This window comes from Trachurus trachurus (assembly GCF_905171665.1).
Source record: "Trachurus trachurus genome assembly, chromosome: 18".
Lineage (NCBI taxonomy): Eukaryota > Metazoa > Chordata > Actinopteri > Carangiformes > Carangidae > Trachurus > Trachurus trachurus.
The window spans coordinates 24,074,820-24,081,007 of NC_139909.1; positions in this window are offsets into that span (position 1 = coordinate 24,074,820).

Here is a 6,188-nt window from a genome sequence, read left to right on the forward strand (position 1 = left end):
AAAACTCAGAAGCTAGAACTAAACTATTGAAATGTTAACTTTTCATGGATATCATATAACTTAAATATCAACGTTATCACAAACGTTTGTGTGGTGGTGGTGGGGGGGGGGGGGGGGGGGGGGGTTCACACACACACACACACACACACACACACACACACACACACACACACTAATTAATATGCGAGTAATAAACGAGTTAGTCCGAACCTGTAGTTTAAATCTCAATGGAAAATAAATCATTAACTGTATTTTGTGCGTTTTAATGAGAACTGAATGTTAAACATGACAGATGACCCCAGAACACCTCAGATAATGTTATCATGGCTTCTTACGTTTTTATATTTTAGTTTTCAATATAAAAGAAGTTGATGTACTATACTCTTCAATTTGAAGAGTATACACATCAACTTCTTTGCTGCACAGTTCCCAGTTGTCTTTACAGGATGTTATCATAAACTCAGTCACACGTGGTTTGTTTTTATCAGTCACACTGTGTGATTGAAGTGAATAAGAGCTCTTTGGAAAATGTATCTTCTTTTTAATAATTGTCTTACTGGTTGTGTTCATAGTTTCATCAAGCCTTCAGATGGATGAGACTCTTTGTTATACAGTTTAGCCTTACAATATTTCCACAACACGCAGAATATCAGTGTCCACTGCTGTTACAGAACCAGGTATTTTTCATTATATGCCCCAGACACAGTTGCAGATGTTGGATTTAGTTGGGAGAAGAAGAAAAAAGTCACAAGCATGTTTGTTTTTTCAAACAATTTAATAATATGATTAAGAGTTTAAGTGATCATTTAGCATACTGACACTGAACAAACACACACTGACGACGGTGAGGAGGAGGAGGAGGAGGAGGAGGACGTCCACGGTTCTTCCTCCGGCCCCGGTGAAGACGGGGAGCAGCTGCACCGTCAGGCCACACACACCGACCATGGAGGAGTGTGGAGAAGTCTCGGTTTACATTTTACCACCGTGGCATTAATTAAACCGTAAAAATAAATTAACGTGGACGTTGTGAACGGAGCAACAGGTGTTGGACATCAGCCGCGATGAGACACTGTTGACACACACAAACACATACAGCATAAATGACTTATCAAGCTAAAATTACTGAAAAATATGAGTTTTACGGGAGCAGTAATGTAAAACAGTCCGGTTTCACGTCAGTAAATGCAGTCATTACAAGGCGATCTCATCAATTAAAACGTTACGTTTAAGAATACGAGTTGACAAGAGACTAATAACAGACATTAACTATCATAAAGTTAAATTAACTCGATGTGACCAAACGAAAACTCACCCTTGAGCCGTGTTTTCCACTTTTCTTGTTACAGATCCATGCTTGGGACTTCTCTTCTTCTTCTTCTTTTTGTTTTACGGCGGTTTCCGCTTAGGACTTCCGGTATGGATTGGATGTATGGCGGCGCCCTGGTCGGCCATTGTATCTGCAGTTGGGTCCCTCTCATAATTTGTGGGACAATATCGTCCAGCAAAATGTGTTCTCGTCACAGGCCTACAGTCAGTTCATGATATGTTAATGACAACTCAAAATGCTACCACTTTACTTGAGTTCACAGAATATCTTCATTATGTAAGGGATAATGCCCGACGAGGTGTCCATTATTAGAAATGAATGGACGAAGCGGAGGATGGTTGCTTCCGCGAAGTCCATTAATCTCTGATAATCGGACACCTCAAAGGGCATTATCCCGCTTATACCATGGTCACTTACGAGAAAAATACATATTAAATCAATTACTTGTAATTTAATGTTGTTTTTACCGTTAAAATGTTGTTTTTACCGTTAAAATCATACATCTTTAAACGGCTGAGCCGAGCGGACTATTTAACACTCGTCAGCGATAAAAGAAAAAAAAAAGAGGGACCCGCTGTGACCGCAGCATAACTACAGCCAGTGACTCTGCCACAGCCTGGTAGCTGATCAGTAAAGGGAGGTGAGGTGACGGCTTAAATGTTACGTGACACAAAGTTTTTCAGAGGTCCAGTGCACTTCTTACCGCTTGTGTGTTTACAAATCTCGCGTGATTTGCGCCGGCGTCAGTGCGGTTACTGCGAATCACGCGAGATTTGGACGGACCAGGAAGAGGAGCTTCGAGAAGCTTCCGCTACAAACAAGCTTAAAATATAGACTTATTTAATTTTTTTCGGGACAATTACGCAATTTGGGGCTTCAGCACAAGACGGACATTACATACGAGCATCATGGAGGTATTTGGATGTTTTTTTGTGTGTGTTTTTTTACGAAGAGCTCTGGTGTCCCTTTGCAACCGTTGCATTGAAATGCACTGCTACGCCAAGACCCCCTGTAACTCAGAGAAGGGGGGGTGGACTCTGAAAATTCTTCCAGCCCTTAGTCAACATGAGGGTGAGTAGATAATGAGCGAAATATCATTCTAGGGTGAACTATCCCTTTAATGACAACTCAAAATGCTACCACTTTACTTGAGTTTGCAGAATATCTTCATTATATTGTCATAATTGTGTCGTGACAGTCAGTGTATCCTTCATGATATGTTAATAACAAATAAAAATGCTACCACTTTACTTGAGGTTGCAGAATATCTTCATTACACTGTCATAATGGTGTCATGACAGTCAGTTTTGGGTATCCTGGCAAACATCATGGTCTGTAACCTAGCACATCTATTATATCATTATGTCAACTTGCCATAAAAACCAAAAATAAGTGCATATTCCGTTAATATCAAGTTGTCATGACAAAGACATTTTCTGGTAATGTCACTTTGATTAATGTCAGGTTGTCATAAGAAGGACATCCCAAACAAATTGAATGTCAAGTTGTCATGACAAAGACAACTTCTGGCAATGTCACTTTGATTATTGTCAAGTTGTCATAATCAAGACAACCCAAACAATGTCAAGTTGTCATTACAAAAACCGAATGACATTTAATGACAACAGTCATAAACGATTATGACATTTGACATAATGTTTACGACACATTCATGACTGAGTTATGACACTGTTATGACAGTGTTATGTCAAGCTTATGAATACCTATTCAAGTAAAGTGTTACCGAATAATCTTATGTAATCTGCCCCTTTATCCCAGAATTTTTTTTTTCTTTTACCTATGTTAAAACAATGTAAAGCAGGATTTCCAGGATAGTTACCATTACTTTGAACGCCTTTCCACTACACAGTTACAGCTCTACTGGACTTGGTTTAGGTCATTTTCCATTACAGCTGAGTCCTTCACAGTTCCTCCTCAGGGCAGCGTTGTCTCACTCTTTATTCTCTCGTCAGCTCCAAACACACGTGCACCTTGTTAACTCAGGTGACAGCAGGCACGTGCACACATAGGGCCCAAGTGGTGCTTGAGCCCCTGCCCTTTTTTGTCTCGTATTAAAAAGTGCCCTTTTTATGTTTTTTTGTGCATGGGGATGTAGCCTAAACAACGGCGCTGTAAAAATGCTACGGTTATCTACCGTATGTATTTCCTTGTAATTGTGTATGTAGCCTACGTTGGTGTGTGTGTGTGTTGTCCGCTGCTGCTCCGCTCAGTCTCTCACTGAGGGGCGGGGCTGCCCCGCGGTGCGCGCTCCCTCACATGCACGACCAAAGAGAGAGAGAGAAGTAGAAGCTGCTGCCTCATCGATAACTCTGCGTGTGTTGCACATAGATGAGACGTGACAGTGGAGCAACTTAAACCTTTGTGAGTTATAAATCCACCAACACCACTTCCTTGTCGATTCTGACAAGTCGCCGTCCACTTATTCAAAGATGTTATAGGCCTATGAGTCATATTTCAGAAAAGACCCATTTGTGTTTGTTCAGCTGACTGCTTGTTAAGAGTTAAGCCCCGCCCCGTCCTCTGTCTAACATCACCTGAATGTAGTGAACAACAACAGCAACAGGAGGAATCACTCACTCAGCTTGATTTCACTGACTATTTGAATTTGTTTCCAGATATTGATCTACCGGTAGGCTAATTGTGACTTTGCTGTTGTAAATATTGCTGCTGTTCTGAAACATGCACAGTAGCAGTCAGTCACAGTAGTCATTTCTAGGTTTTGTCACATATAGATGTGTAGCCTGTACTTCTATTTTGCACTTGCACTCACATGATTTTTTTCTGCAAGTCATGTTAATGTGCACCCAATACCATATTAGCCTACCAGTTCAGAAGTCATGACTCGTCATGACTGAAGTTAGGAAATTGGTCCAGCATATTGACTGCAGTCCTGAAGGCGTGCAGGCTTTCTCTATTGACTAAATAGTAACTGTAATTTAATTAAATTAATGAATTTTTTTAAAGTATATTTTTAGGCTTTTTGCCTTTATTTGATAGCACATAGTGAGACAGACAGGAAAGGGGGAGGCAGAGAGAGGGGGAATGACATGCAGGAAAGGTCTGCCCGACACAGGATTCGAACCGGGGACGCCTGCGTTGAGGATTGTAGCCTCTACATGGGGTGGCCGCCTTAACCACTGCACCACGCACCGCCAAATTAATTAATTTTGATATTAAGGCCTGAAAAAAAAAATTCTGATGTTGAGCCCCTGCCCCTCTATAGTCATGTGCACGTCCCTGGGTGACAGAATACAGTAGTAACAGTCTCAGTAGCTGCAGATCACTGGGCGCTGCTGCTGGTGTGTTTTTAAACGGGGTCATTCCTATGTTCCCACAGCCCTATGTTCCCACAGCCCTATGTTCCCACATTTCTAACTTTTGTTGTCACTGAAAATTAGGCCCTATGTTCCCACAGCCCTTTGGTCCCACCATTGGTTGGGTTTAGGCAATGAAGAAAAGAGTTGGTTAAGTTTAGTAAAAAGACCCGGTAGAGGCTAGACAGGCCAGATAGATAGAGTCCAGATAGGTAGAGAGTCCAGTGAGAACATAGGGCCTAATTTTGAGAGAAATCTTAGAACTGTGGGAACATAGGGCTGTGGGAACATAGGGCTGTGGGAACATAAGGCTGTGGGAACATAGGCATGGACCCTTTTAAACGGGGCGGGTTTGTTTTTTCTTCTCTCTTATAGGCCTATGTATTTGTGTATGAGAAACAGTGTCTCATATGAAAAAAAAAATCAGAAGGACACGTCTGACTATAACGTAATCAATGTCGGAAAAGCGGAAAAATAGTAAAGTGCCGCTACTCCGACAATGAAAAAAAAAATATCGGAATAGTGGGACGCTTGAAAAATAATGTTAATGCCACTATTCCGACAATTAGAAGTCAATGTCGAAATAGAGGCATGTCGGAATAGCAGCATGTAACCCTCAGTTTAATGTTAGCTCACTTCACATGTAGCAGTGTTTACATGTAGCCACGTAATCACATGTGGACAGACATGCAATATTACCTAGCTGCAGCCACTCACTACACCCAAAGCTGCTCGTAAACACGCCCCCTCCAAACCACACCCCCGACCGTTATGGTTAGGTTCAGGGTTAGCGTTATGTGGGCGTGTTTTGAAGGGGGCGTGGTTTGGAGGGTTATGGTTAGGGTTAGGACAGCTGCCCTTCTCCAGACATGAGGGCTTTGATACCATAAGATGCCTCATACCCTCATAGAGTAACACTCACACGCGGTCCAACTTTTTCCTTCCACACACTGTGTTGCATTGTGATGATGGAGGTGGTGTTGCCCTTGAGATGATGTCATGTAGCAGAAAATCTTTCTAAACAGATGAGAAAAGTCTGTCTGACTATGGATCAGACTGGATAAAGTAACCAAAGTGACTCACTGCAGCTCTGTGGTTCACACAGCTGCTGCTGGATTTCAGTTTAGTATTTTCAACATGCCCAGAAACTACAGTCATCCAACTCAAATAATGTGACTTCATGCACCTCAGTGAGGTTATTTAGAGGTGATGATATTTCTGTTTACTTTAGAAGTTATTATACACTGTATGCTGTGCTTCTGATCTGGGAAACATTAAAGACATTCATAGCCAGACTGCTGCTTGAGTTTCTTTATTCTCACAGTGATCGAAAGAGAGTAATGTAGACATGTTGACAATATCACTCACTGAGAGTTTAAATGGTTCTTTAATTGTAACTATTTGACAGTAGATAATTTACTGACCCAGATTTTAAAAAATCTAGAAAAACTCTAAATCTAATGAATACTGTTCACACCAAAATATAAATGTCCACGTTTGCATGAAAAGTTAATACATAGAAAAAA